The 20,140-nt window shown below is 43.6% G+C and overlaps 1 pseudogene; it reads right to left on the bottom strand.

The window, feature by feature from the left end:
• Positions 1-569: 569 nt before the first annotated feature.
• LOC121572517 lies at positions 570-18,826 on the bottom strand (annotated as a pseudogene).
• Between the last annotated feature and the right edge of the window lie 1,314 nt (positions 18,827-20,140).

Here is a 20,140-nt window from a genome sequence, read left to right as displayed (position 1 = left end):
TGAAGTCTGGACAGAATATAAGACCGAGAGGAGATTCCGCCGAGGTAGGCAAAAAAATCGAAAGGCCTATATATTTTAAATAAATCAAGTCAACCTGCGTTTTTATGTGTACACAAGTATGTTCGATTCCATTAGGCCTACATTTATATTCAAATTACCTTATAAAATATATGATACGTTTTATTGCCTACTGAAAGATCCTGGATGTTAATATTCCATAAAAACAGCATATCATACTGTATGTCTTAAAGGTAGACTCAGCGATATGATGGAGATCAGGTTTCCTCAACTAGCGGGCCACGTAACCCTAAACACCAGGAAATCAGATCCAATGGATTTTAATTTTGGAAATCTGTTCCCAAGTATTCCAATGCACAATAGAGACATATACACATGTAAGCAAGGTTTGAAATAATTGTTTTAGTCACATTTTCACACCCCTTGACTTTTTCCACGTTTGTTGTGTTACAGCCTGAATTTAAAATGGATTAAATTGAGATTTTGTTGTCACTGGCCTAGACACAATACCCCAAAATGTCAGTGGAATTTTTATTTTATTTTTACAAAAAAAAAAAAAAAAAAGCTGAAATGTCTTGAGACAATAAGTATTCTACCCCTTTGTTCATGTCTACACTTGACACTTACATGCGAATTCGGCTATCCGAATACGAAGATCGCATTGAAAAGATGTGTCGAGATGCAAGTAAACGTCATAGTGGGTAAATTTCCGCAACAACTAAGATCGTTGAAGCGCGAGGCTCAACTTCTCCGCTGTTTTGGTCCCGTGGCTACCATGCTGTAACAGCGTGAAGCAAATCTTTGCACATGCGCAGATACTGTGTGTGAGAACGAAGTGTTGCATCTCGCTCATCTCAATATTTGCGGTGCTGCTCGTGGCAACGTCATTTCGCTGAGTCTACACTTAAATTGAATTTGGTAGCCTATAGTCCTTAGTCATTGTAGGCTATTATTGGCTCATATGAATAGGCTATATTTTCAGTCTGCTGCTTATGCCACTGCAAATACTAAATGGGAAATAAACTGCAGTTGGATGTGATCTGACTAGTCAGTTCCCAGGTAAATATGGATCTGGAAACTACATTGAGTCCAGCTCCCACAGATGATCCGCTCCATCACCAGCATGGTGGGAGAAAAGAGGGTGAAAATGTTATCCTAAGCAGTCTGGATCCCAGGTTAGTCTATCCAAGTATCACAGTGAGGCTGAGCTCTTCTCTATGTTCCATCTCCATCTGTATACAAGAGCCCAGAACTGAACAGGCAGAATGCCTACTATTGACAGGGCATTTGCCTACTCAATACTCACTGCCCACAGACTGTGTCTGATGACATACGTTTCTGTTTATTGTGTTAGAGCTTGAGTCCCCTCATTGGACTTTCCACAGAAAACCCATAGCATATCCTATACATATATTTATTGTTTAAATAAAAAAGAGATTGCCAGCAATTTGAAGCAAGTCATAGAGCCGAATAAATGACAACAACATACGTAACTCAAGCACATGTAGTCAAGCACCATTAGAATCTTCCAGTCCCCATACACAACAGAGAGTGCCAGTCTCTACTTTTTTAAACAGCATAACAAGTCGTCCCCCCCCCACTTTCAGCAAAAGCCTACTCTGTGGCGGACCTCCTTGAGGATGGGTGCAGCCAGTTCCCTGGTCCTGTGGGCTCCCTGGGCCAGCAGCCTCTCCAGGTGCCCCCTGTCCCCCCTCAGCCTCTCAATCTCCTCCCTGATCGGTGTGAGCCGCTGCACCACAGCCTCCGCGACCAGTTTGTACTTCCCTGTGTCCAGCCCCTTGGCCTGTCCCACCGTCTCCTCCGCGTGCATCAGCACCAGGTTGGACACACCCGGACAAGCCTCAGGGTCAAAGGTCACCTTGGAGGTGAAGTCTGTGATGGTGCGGCAGATTCTTTTGAGGACGATGTCGTCGGGCGAGTCAGTGAGGTTGACGGTGGCCATCTTCTGAGGGTCTGACTTAGACATCTTGGAGGAGGGGTCGCGGAGGGATTTGACCTTCCGTGTGGAGCCTGATTGGGATGAAAAGAGAATAGGCCTTGTTAAGGCTGGGTTGCGTTTGTCAGCAATATGGCTATAGCCTCTGTTATTAAGGTGAATGTATGCATGGGATATCATTACATCAGTTAATCATATCCTGATAAGAAGAACCAGGTCCTGGCAGTATGCTGTCAGCAGAGAAGTCAGGGGTGCATGGGGGGTGGCACTAGAGGATGAAGGGGGAAGGGAGGGGGGTCTCTTTCCTGATGAGCTCTTTGTTTCAGGGTGATTTAAGAGGACATCTTTGATTGGGTTTCAAAGAGGCGGCTGATGATTGGCAGATCTGTCAGAAGCTGCTGCTCTGGTGTCTCTTTCCCACAAAACGTCCATCGGTAAGTAGCCAAACACAACACAAGAAGACAGCATCAACCAGCCTGAGCCAACCACTGTCCCTAACCCGCCCCTGTAATACACACACACTTTTATCTATCCATCTCAACACGCACACATCTCTGAAGTCATCTTGAGGACATACCCCTCCCGCCTCCCCAAATCTATTATCACTTTATTTCTCAGATATATGAGGAAGGGAACAGTCCTTTAATCAAAGCTCCATTGCACGCATGGTTGGTTACATCTTGTGCTTTCATGATGGCAATAATGAAGGAGTATAAAACGGAGTATGTCAGAATGGGGTTAAGTATCCATCAGTAGAACATGCTGGCCATGTGTCTTTGTGCATGTGCATCTGGACATAGGTGTATGTATCCATATGGGTATATCTATGTGTATGAAAGAGAGAGAGAAAGTGAGAGAAAGCGAGTGAGAGATGGATTTTGAGTATGTTTACGTACAGTGGTGAAAAAAAGTATTTAGTCAGCCACCAATTGTGCAAGTTCTCCCACTTAAAAAGATGAGAGAGGCCTGTAATTTTCATCATAGGTACACGTCAACTATGACAGACAAATGAGAGAAAAGAATCCAGAAAATCACATTGTAGGATTTTTTATGAATTTATTTGCAAATTATGGTGGAAAATAAGTATTTGGTCACCTACAAACAAGCAAGATTTCTGGCTCTCACAGACCTGTAACTTCTTCTTTAAGAGGCTCCTCTGTCCTCCACTCGTTACCTGTATTAATGGCACCTGTTTGAACTTGTTATCAGTATAAAAGACACCTGTCCACAACCTCAAACAGTCACACTCCAAACTCCACTATGGCCAAGACCAAAGAGCTGTCAAAGGACACCAGAAACACAATTGTAGACCTGCACCAGGCTGGGAAGACTGAATCTGCAATAGGTAAGCAGCTTGGTTTGAAGAAATCAACTGTGGGAGCAATTATTAGGAAATGGAAGACATATAAGACCACTGATAATCTCCCTCGATCTGGGGCTCCACGCAAAATCTCACCCCGTGGGGTCAAAATGATCACAAGAACGGTGAGCAAAAATCCCAGAACCACACGGGGGGACCTAGTGAATGACCTGCAGAGAGCTTGGACCAAAGTAACAAAGCCTACCATCAGTAACACACTACGCCGCCAGGGACTCAAATCCTGCAGTGCCAGACGTGTCCCCCTGCTTAAGCCAGTACATGTCCAGGCCCGTCTGAAGTTTGCTAGAGTGCATTTGGATGATCCAGAAGAGGATTGGGAGAATGTCATATGGTCAGATGAAACCAAAATATAACTTTTTGGTAAAAACTCAACTCATCGTGTTTGGAGGACAAAGAATGCTGAGTTGCATCCAAAGAACACCATACCTACTGTGAAGCATGGGGGTGGAAACATCATGCTTTGGGGCTGTTTTTCTGCAAAGGGACCAGGACGACTGATCCGTGTAAAGGAAAGATTGAATGGGGCAATGTATCGTGAGATTTTGAGTGAAAACCTCCTTCCATCAGCAAGGGCATTGAAGATGAAACGTGGCTGGGTCTTTCAGCATGATAATGATCCCAAACACACCGCCCGGGCAACGAAGGAGTGGCTTCGTAAGAAGCATTTCAAGGTCCTGGAGTGGCCTAGCCAGTCTCCAGATCTCAACCCCATAGAAAATCTTTGGAGGGAGTTGAAAGTCTGTGTTGCCCAGCGACAGCCCCAAAACATCACTGCTCTAGAGGAGATCTGCATGGAGGAATGGGCCAAAATACCAGCAACAATGTGTGAAAACCTTGTGAAGACTTACAGAAAACGTTTGACCTGTGTCATTGCTAACAAAGGGTATATAACAAAGTATTGAGAAACTTTTGTTATTGACCAAATACTTATTTTCCACCATAATTTGCAAATAAATTAATTAAAAATCCTACAATGTGATTTTCTGGATTTTTTTCTCTCATTTTGTCTGTCATAGTTGACGTGTACCTATGATGAAAATTACAGGCCTCTCTCATCTTTTTAAGTGGGGGAACTTGCACAATTGGTGGCTGACTAAATACTTTTTCCCCACTGTATGTATGAGTGCGTGTGTAAGAGGAAATGTACTACACTGCCTGCAATCATAGATGTAACCCCTGTGTGGTGCACAGTAACTTACTGAGCAGAGCGGGTGGCTCAGGGAATAAGTCTCCGTATGTGTTGTTGAAGATGCGGGCTAGGTCCTGAGCCAACTCCAGATGTTGGACCTGATCTCATCCTACAGGGACTTGAGTGGACCTGTAACAACATAGAACATAGAAAACCTCACACTCAGTGAATTTACTTTATTAAATTAAATGTATTTGCTGCAGCACACCCACACTTAATAGAGACTGATCTCACTTGTAGAGGATACTATCTGCAGCCTGCAAGTGTACAGCCCCACACGCCCCTCATTCTTCTGTTTACTTTTCATCTGGAGAGAGAGAGTAAGAGAAATAGGGGAGAGAGGTGTAGCAAGAAGAAAGAGAAAGAAACATTACAAGGAGAGAGAAAAATAGAAAATGAAAGACAAAGAAAAAGATAACAGGTTAGCTTCTCTTTAAGGCGGCATGTTCTCTTTATGAGTGAAGAGCACTCGCTCATACAAACTCAACATGGCTGAATCACAGGACATTTTCCACCATGTTTGACGTGAAGTCAGCTGTTGAGTAAACAAAATGTCAGAAGCTGTTTTCAGTGTAGAACCAGAACACTGCTGGCCGTCCTTTCCTTCCCTCTGGCCTCCTAGTAAAACTGCATGTGGCCAGGGAAATCACTGTCATTATGAGAACATTCAAACAGATCTGGCAGGTGAGGTGCTGCTACGAGAAACAAACAGGACTAACAATAGTCAGGATGTTGAACATGAGAAAGGAAATGGAGGAAGATGGAAGGATACCGTTGAACTTTCCACCATTTGTAACTTGACTAACAATAATTTTACTGATCATCAACTCAATTGTGCAGCCATTGATATTAATGCATAATTTACACAAAAAGTCAGGATTGTGTCACTGCATTTCAAATCCCACAGCATTCCCAAGCTGTTATGTACCTTCCACTGAGGCAGGTGTCTGAGTCAGTCGGGTCATACTGATGAAGCAGCCCAGGACCCAGGACAGTTCAGCATGTTCAGAGACCTGTAGAAGGGAGGGAGAGACACCACAACCAGTCACTCAACATGGTCCAAGCCTAAATATTATTATTGTCTTTAAACTAAGCCCACCTGTAAAATTAAAAAAGTATCTTCTCCACCACCACCTTTCAGATCCTCTGGGGACTGGTGGGGGGACTCCTCAGCGCCACCATGTGCACTAACAGCCAGGTGCTCTGTTGCCCAGATGCATAGCCAATAGCCATACTCCATTATACTATATCAGTAGCAAGGCATTAGAGCCATTAAATAACTCCAATCTCCTGGACATTAGCAGGGCTGGTTTTAACAACTCCCTCTCTGCATCACGCTACAACCATCCCATGCTTCTCTCTCTCTCTCAACATGGGTCTCTCTAAAACCTATGGGCCTTGCCAACAACTCTCATTGGTGGAAAAAAAAGGCGCAAAATCCTTCTGCTTCAGAGACTTAAAGTTTATGGGCGCTGGCGAAGTGGCTGCCATCCCTCTCCGCTTAAAATGGATTCTAAAGAGTGTGACATAAACTAAGATTTTACTGTAGCTAGAGAGGGGGGGATTTGTTACAGACAGACGATGGAAGTGAAATAGGACAGATGTTGATGACAGCAGAGTGAGGAAGGAGACACTGATACGGATCTAGGTGCAATAAAATACATTTTAGAAGGTTCATAATGAACAACAACTCCATTCATATTGAATGTTATCTTCTTTCGTAGTATCTGAAACAAAGACACTACTAGTCATGTTATGGATTATGTGATTATAGGATGACTCTGACAGAGTTAGTCATTACAGAGTAGATCAACATATTTTATTTCATTAGGGACAGAGCCAAGATATTCCTATAAACCTCAGAGCGTTGTGGATCTGCTGCTGTTATTCCAATAAGAAATGGTGTAACTCAGTGGCGGTCGGTGCCGTTTTAAGATTAGGGAGGGCAGTTTTTATTTTATTTTTTATGAGCATGGCCTTATTTCTATTACAGCATATTGGCATGACTGTCATTCATATTCCATTCACCTAGCTCAATATAACGTCGATATGTTTAGGCTACTACATGATACTCGAATTTGACCTACAGTGAGGGAAAAAAGTATTTGTACGTTTGCCCACTGACAAAGAAATGATCAGTCTATAATTTTAATGGTAGGTTTATTTGAACAGTGAGAGACAGAATAACAACAAAAAAAATCCAGAAAAACGCATGTCAGAAATGTTATAAATTGATTTGCATTTTAAATGAGGGAAATAAGTATTTGACCCCCTCTCAATCAGACAGATTTCTGGCTCCCAGGTGTCTTTTATACAGGTAACGAGCTGAGATTAGGAGCACACTTTTAAAGGGAGTGCTCCTAATCTCAGTTTGTTACCTGTATAAAAGACACCTGTCCACAGAAGCAATCAATCAATCAGATTCCAAACTCTCCACCATGGCCAAGACCAAAGAGCTCTCGAAGGATGTCAGGGACAAGATTCTACACAAGGCTTGAATGGGCTACAAGACCATTACCAAGCAGCTTGGTGAGAAGGTGAAAACAGTTGGTGCGATTATTCGCAAATGGAAGAAACACAAAAGACCTGTCAATCTCCCTCGGCCTAGGGCTCCATGCAAGATCTCACCTCGTGGAGTTGCAATGATCATGAGAACGGTGAGGAATCAGCCCAGAACTACACAGGAGGATCTTGTCAATGATCTCAAGGCAGCTGAGACCATAGTCACCAAGAAAACAATTGGTAACACACTACGCCGTGAAGGACTGAAATCCTGCAGCGCCCGCAAGGTCCCCCTGCTCAAGAAAGCACATATACAGGGCCGCCTGAAGTTTGCCAATGAACATCTGAATGATTCAGAGGAGAACTGGGTGAAAGTGTTGTGGTCAGATGAGAGCAAAATCGAGCTCTTTGGCATCAACTCAACTCGCCGTGTTTGGAGGAGGAGGAATGCTGCCTATGACCCCAAGAACACCATTCCCCCGTCAAACATGGAGGCGGAAACATTATGCTTTGGGGGTGTTTTTCTGCTAATGGGACAGGACAACTTCACCGCATCAAAGGGACGATGGACGGGGCCATGTACCGTCAAATCTTGGGTGAGAACCTCCTTCCCTCAGCCAGGGCATTGAAAATGGGTCGTGGATGGGTATTCCAGCATGACAATGACCCAAAACACATTAAGGTCCTGGAGTGGCCTAGCCAGTCTCCAGACCTTAATCCCATAGAAAATCTGTGGAGGGAGCTGAAGGTTTGATTTCTCAAATGTCTGCCTCGAAACCTTAATGACTTGGAAAAGATCTGCAAAGAGGAGTGGGACAAAATCCCTCCTGAGATGTGTGCAAACCTGGTGGCCAACTACAAGAAACATCTGACCTCTGTGATTGCCAACAAGGCTTTTGCCACCAAGTACTAAGTAATGTTTTGCAGAGGGGTCAAATACTTATTTACCTCATTAAAATGCAAATCAATTGATAACATTTTTGACATGCGTTTTTCTGGATTTATTTGTTGTTATTCTGTCTCTCACTGTTCAAATAAACCTACCATTAAAATGATAGACTGATCATTTCTTTGTCAGTGGGCAAACGTACAAAATCAGCAGGGGATCGTATACTTTTTTCCCCTCACTGTATACCCATCATGAGGTTGTTACAACCTAGCCTACAAATGAAAGTTTATAACATAGGTGCACAGAACGAGAGACAAATTGGAGTAATCAAGGTGACAGACAGTGGCTGTGTCCGAATACCAATACTTGCGTCCTGAATAGTAGGCTGTTTGAGTATTCGAAAAAATTATGTTTTATAGTATGTGACATTTTGAAAATCGAGTATACTTTAAATGCCCGGATGTCCTACTCATTTCGGCTTTGATAACAGCTGATAATCAGCTGTCAATTAGATATGGGGATGCGCTACCGAAATGAACCAAAAGTGGGAAACAACGCAATCACGCATGACTCATTCTCAGTATGTGAAAATAACGTTTTATAGTATGTAATTTTTATTGAGAAAAAATAGAGTATGCTGTAAATGCCAGGATGTTATACTCATTTTGGCTTTGTAGCTGCCTGCTGTGCCTTTAACTAGCTATGTGCTTTAGTAGCTAGCTAGGACAAGAAGTTATAAGTGTTCGAACAGTAACGTTAGCTAGCTACGTGGTTACTTGCTGTTGAGCGTCAACTTCATATTTAACGTTAGCCTAGCTAGCTAGTTTCATTGCATATATAGGTGTAATCATTACCCCAAACAGTTGCAAAATGTTCTGTTTTGCAATGAAAACAAGTTTTTCTATTGGACAGATTCAGGCAGGTTCCCTCCCTGTTTGCTGAACCTGTCCAATAGAAAAACGCTAGTTTTTGTTGCAAAACGTTTTGCAACTGTTTGGAGTACACACCCGTTAAGGTAAAGTAATGGTAGGCTGCACTCGTTACTGTTTCACCTTGGCAGGCCAATTTTATAAAGTATGTGACCATCTAGCTACATAAAGTTCAAACAACTCTACTTTACTCATGTTTTGGTTAATGTTGTACTTAATCTCATGTCTTTGCAGGATCTACATAAAATGAGTGTGTGCTGGAAGGGCAGCTGTCACCTGCATGGGTGAAAAATAAGTGGGAGAACCTTAGGCTTAAGCACAAATAAACAGCAGATGTGGGCTCCTCGCTCTCCCAAAAGGGTCCAGATGGGGAGGTGGGAGAAGGAGGTGACTGCCTGTGAGGCACGCCTTATGGCCATTTTAGAGGCCATGGTTAAGAAGTAGTTTTATGTATTTTGTTTGCATTTTATTTATAGCTATTAATGCATTCATTTTCTACTGTTTTTGATGAAGTTATTTTTTTCAACCCAAAGTGGATTTCTGTCCTCATTGAAAAGTGTTTCTTGTTTGTAATAAAAAATGTATTTGATACCGGTACATTTACTGTTGGTGTGTTTTACTTTCAACATGAAAAATGCACTCGCACATCTGAGCTATCTTGTTGCAGGTGCATGGTAACAATTTGAGAAGTTCAAAGCCGCGAGCTGCCCAGTGACGCGAGCCTACCAGACAGGCTAAATGCCTTTTATGCTCGCTTCGAGGCAAGCAAAACTGAAGCATGCATGAGAGCACCAGCTGTTCCGGACGACTGTGTGATCACGCTCTCCATAGCCGATGTGAGCAAGACCTTTAAACAGGTCAACATTCACAAGGCCGCGGGATCAGACGTACCAGGACGTGTAGTAAGAGCATGAGCGGACCAACTGGCAAGTGTTTTCACTGACATTTTCAACCTCTCCCTGACCGAGTCTGTAATACCTACATGTTTCAAGCAGACCACCATAGTGCCTGTGCCCAAGAAAGCGAAGATAACCTGCCTAAATTACTACCGCCCCATAGCACTCACGTCAGTAGCCATGAAGTGCTTTGAAAGGCTGGTTATGGCTCATATCAATACCATCACCCCGGAAACCCTAGACCCACTCCAATTCGCATAACGCCCCAACAGATCCACAGATTACGCAATCTCAATCGCCCTTTCCCACCTGGAGAAAAGGAACACCTACAGTGAGGGAAAAAAGTATTTGATCCCCTGCTGATTTTGTACGTTTGCCCACTGACAAAGAAATGATCAGTGTATAATTTTAATGGTAGGTTTATTTGAACAGTGAGAGGCAGAATAACAACAAAAAACTCCAGAAAACCGCATGTCAAAAATGTTATAAATTGATTTGCATTTTAATGAGGGAAATAAGTATTTGACCCCGTCTCAATCAGAAAGATTTTTGGCTCCCAGGTGTCTTTTATACAGGTAACGAGCTGAGATTAGGAGCACACTCTTAAAGGGAGTGCTCCTAATCTCAGTTTGTTACCTGTATAAAAGACACCTGTCCACAGAAGCATTCAATCAATCAGATTCCAAACTCTCCACCATGGCCAAGATCAAAGAGCTCTCCAAGGTTGTCAGGGACAATATCCTAGACCTACACAAGGCTGGAATGGGCTACAAGACCATCGCCAAGCAGCTTGGTGAGAAGGTGACAACAGTTGGTGCGATTATTCGCAAATGGAAGAAACACAAAAGAACTGTCAATCTCCCTCGGCCTGGGGCTCCATGCAAGATCTCACCTTGTGGAGTTGCAATGATCATGAGAACGGTGATTAATCAGCCCAAAACTACACGGGAGGATCTTGTCAATGATCTCAAGGCAGCTGGGACCATAGTCACCAAGAAAACAATTGGTAACACAGTACGCCGTGAAGGACTGAAATCCTGCACCGCCTGCAAGGTCCCCCTGCTCAAGAAAGCACATATACAGGCCCGTCTGAAGTTTGCCAATGAACATCTGAATGATTCAGAGGAGAACTGGGTGAAAGTGTTGTGGTCAGATGAGACCAAAATCGAGCTCTTTGCCATCAACTCAACTCGCTGTCTTTGGAGGAGGAGGAATGCTGCCTATGACCCCAAGAACACCATCCCCACCGTCAAACATGGAGGTGGAAACATTATGCTTTGGGGTTGTTTTTCTGCTAAGGGGACAGGACAACTTCACCGCATCAGCGGGACGATGGATGGGGCCATGTACCGTCAAATCTTGGGTGAGAACCTCCTTCCCTCAGCCAAGGCATTGAAAATGGGTCGTGGATGGGTATTCCAGCATGACAATGACCCAAAACACACGGCCAAGGCAACAAAGGAGTGGCTCAAGAAGAAGCACATTAAGGTCCTGGAGTGGCCTAGCCAGTCTCCAGACCTTAATCCCATAGAAAATCTGTGGAGGGAGCTGAAGGTTCGAGATGCCAAACGTCAGCCTCGAAACCTTAATGACTTGGAGAAGATCTGCAAAGAGGAGTGGGACAAAATCCCTCCTGAGATGTGTGCAAACCTGGTGGCCAACTACAAGAAACGTCTGACCTCTGTGATTGCCAACAAGGCTTTTGCCACCAAGTACTAAGTCATGTTTTGCAGGGGGGTCAAATACTTATTTCCCTCATTAAAATCAATTTATAACATTTTTGACATGCGTTTTTCTGGATTTTTTTTTTTTTTCTGTCTCTCACTGTTCAAATAAACCTACCATTAAAATTATAGACTGATCATGTCTTTGTCAATGGGCAAACGTACAAAATCAGCAGGGGATCAAATACTTTTTTCCCCTCACTGTATGTGAAAATGCTGTTCATTGACTACAGCTCAGCGTTCAACACCATAGTGCCCACAAAGCTCATCACTAAGCTAAGGACCCTGGGACTAAACACCTCCCTCTGCAACTGGAGCCTGGACTTCCTGACGGGCCACCCCCAGGAGGAAAGGGTAGGCAACAACACATCTGCCACGCTGATCCTCAACACAGGGGCCCATCAGGGGTGCGTCCTTAGTCCCCTCCTGTAATCCCTGTTCACCCACGACTGCGTGGCCAAGCACAACTCCAACACCATCATTAAGTTTGTTGACGACACAACAGTGGTAGGCTTGATCACCGACAACGATGAGACAGCCTATAGGGAGGAGGTCAGAGACCTGGTAGTGTGGTGCCTGGACAACAACCTCTACCTCAACGTGAGCAAGACAAAGGAGATGATCGTGGACTACAGGAAAAGGAGGGCCGAACACGCCCCCATTCACATCGACAGGGCTGTAGTGGAGCGGGTCGTGAGTTTCAAGTTCCTTGGTATCCACATCGCCAACAAACTATCATGGTCCAAACACACCAAGAAAGTTGTGAAGAGGGCACGACAACACCTTTCTCCCACAGGAGACGGAAAAGATTTGGCATGGGTCCCCAGATACTCAAAAAGTTCTACAGCTGCACCATCGAGAGCATCCTGACCGGTTGCATCACCGCCTGGTATGGCAACTGCTCGGCATCCAACTGTAAGGCGCCACAGAGGGTAGTGCGTACAGCCCAGTACATCACTGGGGCCAAGCTTCCTACCATCCAGGACCTATATAGCAGGCGGTGTCAGAGGAAGGCCCAAAAAATTGTCAAAAACTTCAGCCACCCAAGTCATACACTGTTCTCCCTGCTACCGCACGGCAAGCGGTACCGGAGCGCCAAGTCTAGATCCAAAAGGCTCCTTAACAGCTTCTACCTCCAAGCCATAAGACTGCTGAACAATTATTTAAATGATCACCCAGACTATTTTCATTGACACACCCCCCCTTTTTTTTTACACTGCTGCTACTCGCAGTTTATTATCTATGCATAGTCATGTTACCCTTACCTACATGTACAAATTATCCCGACTAACCTGCACATTGACTCGGTACCAGTACCCCCTGTATATAGCCTGATTATTGTTATTTTATTGTGTTACTTATTTTTTATTTATATATGTTTTAATTTTTTTTACTGTAGTTTATTTAGTAAATATTTTCTTAACTCTATTTTCTTAAAACTGCACTGTTAATTAAGGGCTTGTAAGTAAGCATTTCACGGTAAGGTCTACACCTGTTGTATTCAGCGCATTTGACAAATAACATTTGATTTGATTTTGAGTATACATATCTGTGCATATTACAGTGAGGGAAAAAAGTATTTGATCCCCTGCTGATTTTGTACGTTTGCCCACTGACAAAGAAATGATCAGTCTATAATTTTAATGGTAGGTTTATTTGAACAGTGAGAGACAGAATAACAACAAAAAAATCCAGAAAAACTCTTAAAGGGAGTGCTCCTAATCTCAGCTTGTTACCTGTATAAAAGACACCTGTCCACAGAAGCAATCAATCAATCAGATTCCAAACTCTCCACCATGGCCAAGACCAAAGAGCTCTCCAAGTATGTCAGGGACAAGATTGTAGACCTACACAAGGCTGGAATGGGCTACAAGACCATCGCCAAGCAGCTTGGTGAGAAGGTGACAACAGTTGGTGCGATTATTCGCAAATGGAAGAAACACAAAATAACTGTCAATCTCCCTCGGCCTGGGGCTCCATGCAAGATCTCACCTCGTGGAGTTGCAGTGATCATGAGAATGGTGAGGAATCAGCCCAGAACTACACGGGAGGATCTTGTCAATGATCTCAAGGCAGCTGGGACCATAGTCACCAAGAAAACAATTGGTAACACACTGAAATCCTTCAGCGGCGCAACGTCCCCCTGCTCAAGAAAGCACATATACAGGGCCGACTGAAGTTTGCCAATGAACATCTGAATGATTCAGAGGAGAACTTGGTGAAAGTGTTGTGGTCAGATGAGACCAAAATCGAGCTCTTTGGCATCAACTCAACTCGCCGTGTTTGGAGGAGGAGGAATGCTGCCTATGACCCCAAGAACACCATCCCCACCGTCAAACATGGAGGTGGAAACATTATGCTTTGGGGGTGTTCTTCTGCTAAGGGGACAGGACAACTTCAACGCATCAAAGGGACGATGGACGGGGCCATGTACCGTCAAATCTTGGGTGAGAACCTCCTTCCCTCAGCCACGGCATTGAAAATGGGTCGTGGATGGGTATTCCAGCATGACAATGACCCAAAACACACGGCCAAGGCAACAAAGGAGTGGCTCAAGAAGAAGCACATTAAGGTCCTGGAGTGGTTTAGCTAGTCTCCAGACCTTAATCCCATAGAAAATCTGTGGAGGGAGCTGAAGGTTCGAGTTGCCAAACGTCAGCCTCAAAACCTTAATGACTTGGAGAAGATCTACAAAGAGGAGTGGAACAAAATCCCTCCTGAGATGTGTGCAAACCTGGTGGCCAACTACAAGAAACGTCTGACCTCTGTGATTGCCAACAAGGGTTTTGCCACCAAGTACTAAGTAATGTTTTGCAGAGGGGTCAAATACTTATTTCCCTCATTAAAATGCAAATCAATTTATAACATTTTTGACATGCGTTTTTCTGGATTTTTTTGTTGTTATTCTGGTCTCTCACTGTTAAAATAAACCTACCATTAAAATGATAGACTGATCATGTCTTTGTCAGTGGACAAACGTACAAAATCAGCAGGGGATCAAATACTTTTTTTCCCTCACTGTATGTGTGAGTAAGAAAATGATGGAGTGAGTGTTTGTATGTGTGTTGGAGTGACAGTGTGTGTGAGGGTGAAGGGCCCTGTGAGTAAGCATAGAGACAGTGCAAATATTGAAATAAAAGGTCAATAAAGATGCTAGGTTAACTCAGATAGTCCGTATAGCTATTTTGTTAGCTATTTATCAGTCATATTGCTTGGGGATAAAAGCTGTTCAAGAGCCTGTTGGTGTCAGACTTGATGCACCGGTACCTCTTGCCTGCATCTAGCTGATCTGTGGTGTAATCATTAGTCCAAAATGAGTTTCTTTTGGACAAATTCAGGTAGGTCCATCCAGAATCGGCAGAATGAATACACTCTTGATCACCCGCCACACACAGTTCACTTTCATAGCAGCCACATACAGCATTATCACTTTGCTCGTTGTATAATTTCTTCTCGCATCTGCACGCTCTCCTCCTCTCACCTTTTCCCTTTGCTTGTGGACTTCAGTGAACAACACAACAGCTATCTGTGACCAGGCACAGAAACCTCTCCAAGCCAAACCTTCAAACCTTACACTTCTACATCGTTGTAACCATATTAGCGAACGTCATGGTCAACAAACTAGAACTAACGCTTTAGTAAACCCACAACCCAATCCATGTGTACAATTACACCGGTGGGCCCCGGTGGCAATAAATGAATAAACCCAAAAGCTTACCTTGACTTGGAAGAGATGCAGTGTTGGATGGCCTTAGCCAGCTAGCTAAAATAAATAGCATTCCTCTCTGTTTGAGTCAGGTTGTTGAGTAGGCTAAATCAGCTGCATTAGCTAAGCAAGTGAAAGGTAAACTAAGAAGAAGAAAAAAATACAACGAAATATAGCTAGCTTTTTCTCCCTCTCTGCTGCTTCTCCATTTAAGAAATACATTTGTTCAAAACTGTTAAGCTATTGTCTTTCTCTCTCTTTGAGTCAACTACTTACCACATGTTATGCACTGCAGTGCTAGCTAGCTGCAGCTTATGCTTTCAGTACAATATTCATTCTCTGATCCTTTGATTGGATGGACAACTTGTCAGTTCATGCTGCATGAGCTCTGATGGGTTGGAGGGCGTCCTCCGGAAGTCGTCATAATTACTGTGTAAGTCTATGGAAGCGGGTGAGAACCATGAGCCTCCTAGGTTTTGTATTGAAGTCAATGCACCCAGAGGACGGAAAATAGCTGTCCTCTGGCTACACCATGGTGCTACCCTACAGAGTGCTGTTGAGGCTACTGTACAGTCGTGATCAAAAGTTGAGAATGACACAAGTATTGGTCTTCACAAAGTTCGCTGCTTCAGTGTTATGAGATATTTTTGTCAGATGTTACTATGGTATACTGAAGTATAATTACAAGCATTCCATAAGTGTCAAAGGCTTTTATTGACAAATACATTAAGTTTATGCAAAGAGTCAATATTTGCAGTGTTGACCCTTCTTTTTCAAGACCTCTGCAATCCGCCCTGGCATGCTGTCAATTAACTTCTGGGCCACATCCTGACTGATGGCAGCCCATTTTTGCATAATCAATGCTTGGAGTTTGTGGGTTTTTGTTTGTCCACCCGCCTCTTGAGGATCGACCACAAGTTCTCAATGGGATTAAGGTCTGGGGAGTTTCCTGGCCATGGACCCAAAATTTCAATGTTTTGTTCCCCGAGCCATTTAGTTATCACTTTTGCCTTATGGCAAGGTGCTCAATCATGCTGGAAAAGGCATTGGTCGTCACCAAACTGTTCTTGGATGGTTGGGAGAAGTTGCTCTCGGAAGATGTGTTGGTACCATTCTTTATTCATAGCTGTGTTCTTAGGCTAAATTGTGACTGAGCCCACTCCCTTGGCTGAGAAGCAACCCCACACATGAATGGTCTCAGGATGCTTTACTGTTGGCATGACACAGGACTGATGGTAGCGCTCACCTTATCTTCTCTGGACAAGGTGTTTTCCGGATGCCCCAAACAATCGGAAAGGGGATTCATCAGAGAAAATGACTTTACCCCAGTCCTCAGCAGTCCAATCCCTGTACCTTTTGCAGAATATCAGTCAGTCCCTGATGTTTTTCCTGGAGATAAGTGGCTTCTTTGCTGCTCTTCTTGACACCAGGCCATCCTCCAAAAGTCTTCACCTCACTGTGCGTGCAGATGCACTCACACCTGCCTGCAGCCATTCCTGAGCAAGTTCTGCACTGGTGGTGCCCCGATCCCGCAGCTGAATCAACTTTAGGAGACGGTCCTGGCGCTTGCTGGACTCTCTTGGGCGCCCTGACGCCTTCTTCACAACAATTGAACCTCTCTCCTTGAAGTTCTTGATGATCCGATAAATGGTTGATTTAGGTGCAATCTTACTAGCAGCAATATCCTTGCCTGTTAAGCCCTTTTTGTGCAAAGCAATGATGACGGCACGTGTTTCCTTGCAGGTAACCATGGTTAACAGAGGAAGAACAATGATTTCAAGCACCACCCTCCTTTTAAAGCTTCCAGTTTGTTATTCTAACTCAATCAGCATGACAGAGTGATCTCCAGCCTTGTCCTCGTCAACAATCTCACCTGTGTTAACGAGAGAACCACTGACATGATGGAAGCTGGTCCTTTTGTGGCAGGGCTGAAATGCAGTGGAAATGTTTTTTGGGGATTAAGTTCATTTTCATGGCAAAGAGGGACTTTGCAATTAATTGCAATTCATCTGATCACTCTTCATGACATTCTGGAGTATATGCAAATTGCCATCATCAAAACTGAGGCAGCATACTTTGTGAAAATTAGTTTTTGTGTCATTCTCAAAACTTTTGACCACGACTGTAGACCTTCATTGCAAAACAGTGTGTTTTAATTAATTATTTGTTGACGTGAATATATTTAGTATAGTTTTATCTAAAAAGGATAACTTTAACGTTTCACTATTTAAATTTTTTATGAAATTCACTGAGTAGGATGGTCTTCCCGTTCCTCCTCTGAGGAGCTTCCACTGGTGTAACTTTACTTTGGTCTTTCTCTCGCACACACACAATATTTTCAAGCTGAAGGCCCTTCACTTAAGACACTATTGATTTCAACTGGTCACCATTTCTTCAATAAAGTCAAGTGTTTTCTTTGGGCGGTAGTGGTATTTGTACATGTGGAACAGACTCCAGCTCGTGTGTTCAATGGGAGGTCCCCTTCGCTGCCAAGATATGTGGCATGAAGCTAAACGGGAATAAAAATAGGGCTGTGTGTGTGAGAAATATCACAGATGGACCACACTATCAAAACACTTATGGCACTTGCAGAGATAGACATACAAACACACATTTTAGGTGTCAAGGGAGAAGAAAATGTCTATTCGGATTACACTTATTTTCCTAACTCAGGAGTTTACCCCCAAAAAATACTGATCTGTTGAAGTGGTGCATACAGTAAATCTATCGTTATCCCCTTCATGTGGCTTCCTCTGAAGTAAATGGTGGTTTGCCAATGTGTTTTCATAATCCCTGTGAATTTGCAGAGCAAACAGTGAAGATAAGGATCGGAGTGATAAAATAAGGGTTTTAAACTGCCTGCATTAGGTAACCATTCAGAGCTTGCCATGATAAAATAAACATTCCAATATGGCCGCCACTCCAGCTGACTCTCTTGATGACATGCTGGGAAACAGATCCAAGGCAGCCTGCTCAGACCGCGAAATCACAAACACACACTCAGCTTTTCCAACTGTTTGAAACACCACATTAGAAAATAGGCTCAAACTCTTAATAGAGCAGTGATTATGTATGTGTATGTGTGTATGTGTATGTATGTAGGAGTGTGTGCCTGCCTGCATGTGTGTCTGACTAACCTGTGACTGTATTGGAAGAGGATATGTGTCTCTGGGTCGATGCCACAGGCCAGCAGCCATGTCCAGTATGTTGACCCGCAGCAGGGCGGGGTCCTGGGACTGGGTGATGGAGTGCAGGTCCACTATGCTGTAGAGCACTGAGGGGTACTGGCTCTGCAGGGACACCCAGCTCTCCAGAGCCCCAAGGTAGTTCCCTAGGTGGGGCACACCCGTGGGCTAGATCCCAGAGGCTCCTGGGGAGAGAGGGTGGGAGAGGAGAGATGCTGCGAGAAATTAGATTTTTATCAATGAACTGTTGAGAAGCGGAAAGAGAAAAGTTTGAAAAGAGATGGAACTTGAGAGGGAGAGGCAAAGAGAGTAATAAAAGTAACAGACTTCAAGACAACGTCAGGAGAAAGAAAATAAGAAATTAAGGTGAAAAGGAGAGAAAGGAAAAGTGAAGTCACCTGCAGAGGTGTTTGTACGCAGCCAATTGGCAGATTGGGAGGCAGTGGTCATGGTTGCATTGCTGTTATGGAGATGCTTAATAAAATCCATAGCTAGCACCTCTGTAACACAGTCAGTGGGAGAACGCAACCCCCATCTGGCCAATGAAAATATAGAACACTCTCCAGCCAGCCAATGAGGCCAGAGCAACAACTACAAACGGCCAATGAAAGCAGGGCAGACTGGAAAATAAACCAATAAGAGTTATTTAAAAAAAAGTGTAGGTTAAGGTATATAGTCAGATTAGAAATCAAGTGTGTGTGTGTGTGTGAGAGAGAGAGAGGGAGTCCATACTTGAGAGCACCATAAACCACAGATATCAGAAACAATAACACAAAGGCCTTATTTTAAAGCCCTGGTGCGGATTGAGGAATGGGCTCTTTTAGGGGTGTGAACTTTTTAAATTGGGATCTTTAACGTTAAGAAAAATCCCTAATTTATGTTTAATTTTTTTTAAACAAAATTATAAATCACAGTGCAGGTAAAACAAAACATATTATTTTCCGAGTTATAGCCTAACTAGACGGTAGGCTATAAAGGCCTGGGGAAAGTTGTATAATTAAAATTAAATCAAGAGAAAGAGGCGAACTTTAGGCTACTTTGCGAGGCATGGCTGCCCTTGCTCTTCGCTAATGATGCGAGTGTATTCAGACTTCGGTCTGTTGTGTGTAGAATATCCTAGCCTATTCATTGATGACAGGCCCTGCTTTACTGAAGTTGTGAGACATTGCAAGCCAAGAAATTGCAAGATACAACATTCCATTGTAAAATACAGCTTTTGATTGCCGATAGATTCGCCTAGTGCACGGTTTTGACTCCGTCCGCCTGGTGACCGAACCTTTCTTTACTGTGCCCCTCCCCGTCCCTTGCTAGCTCACTATGAAAGATGCAAGTGTTTCTGTTCTCGGAAGTACAGCAACTAAATCAGTCTCCTCCGTTTCAAAAATACTGAATCTTAGGAGTCGATTCTTAGCGGAATTGAATCCTGACACCAGAGAGGAAGAGGTGAAGCGAGAGGTTTCACTCTCGCCAAAATCTGTCCAAAATAAGCCTTGTTTTGGACCTAAGCTTGTCGCCTGCCTTCCCGCTTTTGGGACAACTCCCATTGTTAGGGCGGAGACATGAGCATCTCGTCATCATATAAAGATATCTGTTGACACAGAAATGGCAGTGGACATGCAATTATTTTGGAGTCAACTCTCCACCACCACATCATCGTCAGTAACTTTGGAAAAATGCAAGCGACAGCACCTACATTTACATTTTAGTCATTTAGCAGATGCTCTTATCCAGAGCGACTTTACAGTTAGTGCATTTTTTTTTTTT

This window comes from Coregonus clupeaformis, chromosome 29 (assembly GCF_020615455.1).
Source record: "Coregonus clupeaformis isolate EN_2021a chromosome 29, ASM2061545v1, whole genome shotgun sequence".
NCBI classification, from domain to species: Eukaryota; Metazoa; Chordata; class Actinopteri; order Salmoniformes; family Salmonidae; genus Coregonus; species Coregonus clupeaformis.
Note: the sequence above shows the minus strand (reverse complement) of the source record. Positions and strands in the feature narration are given on the sequence as shown.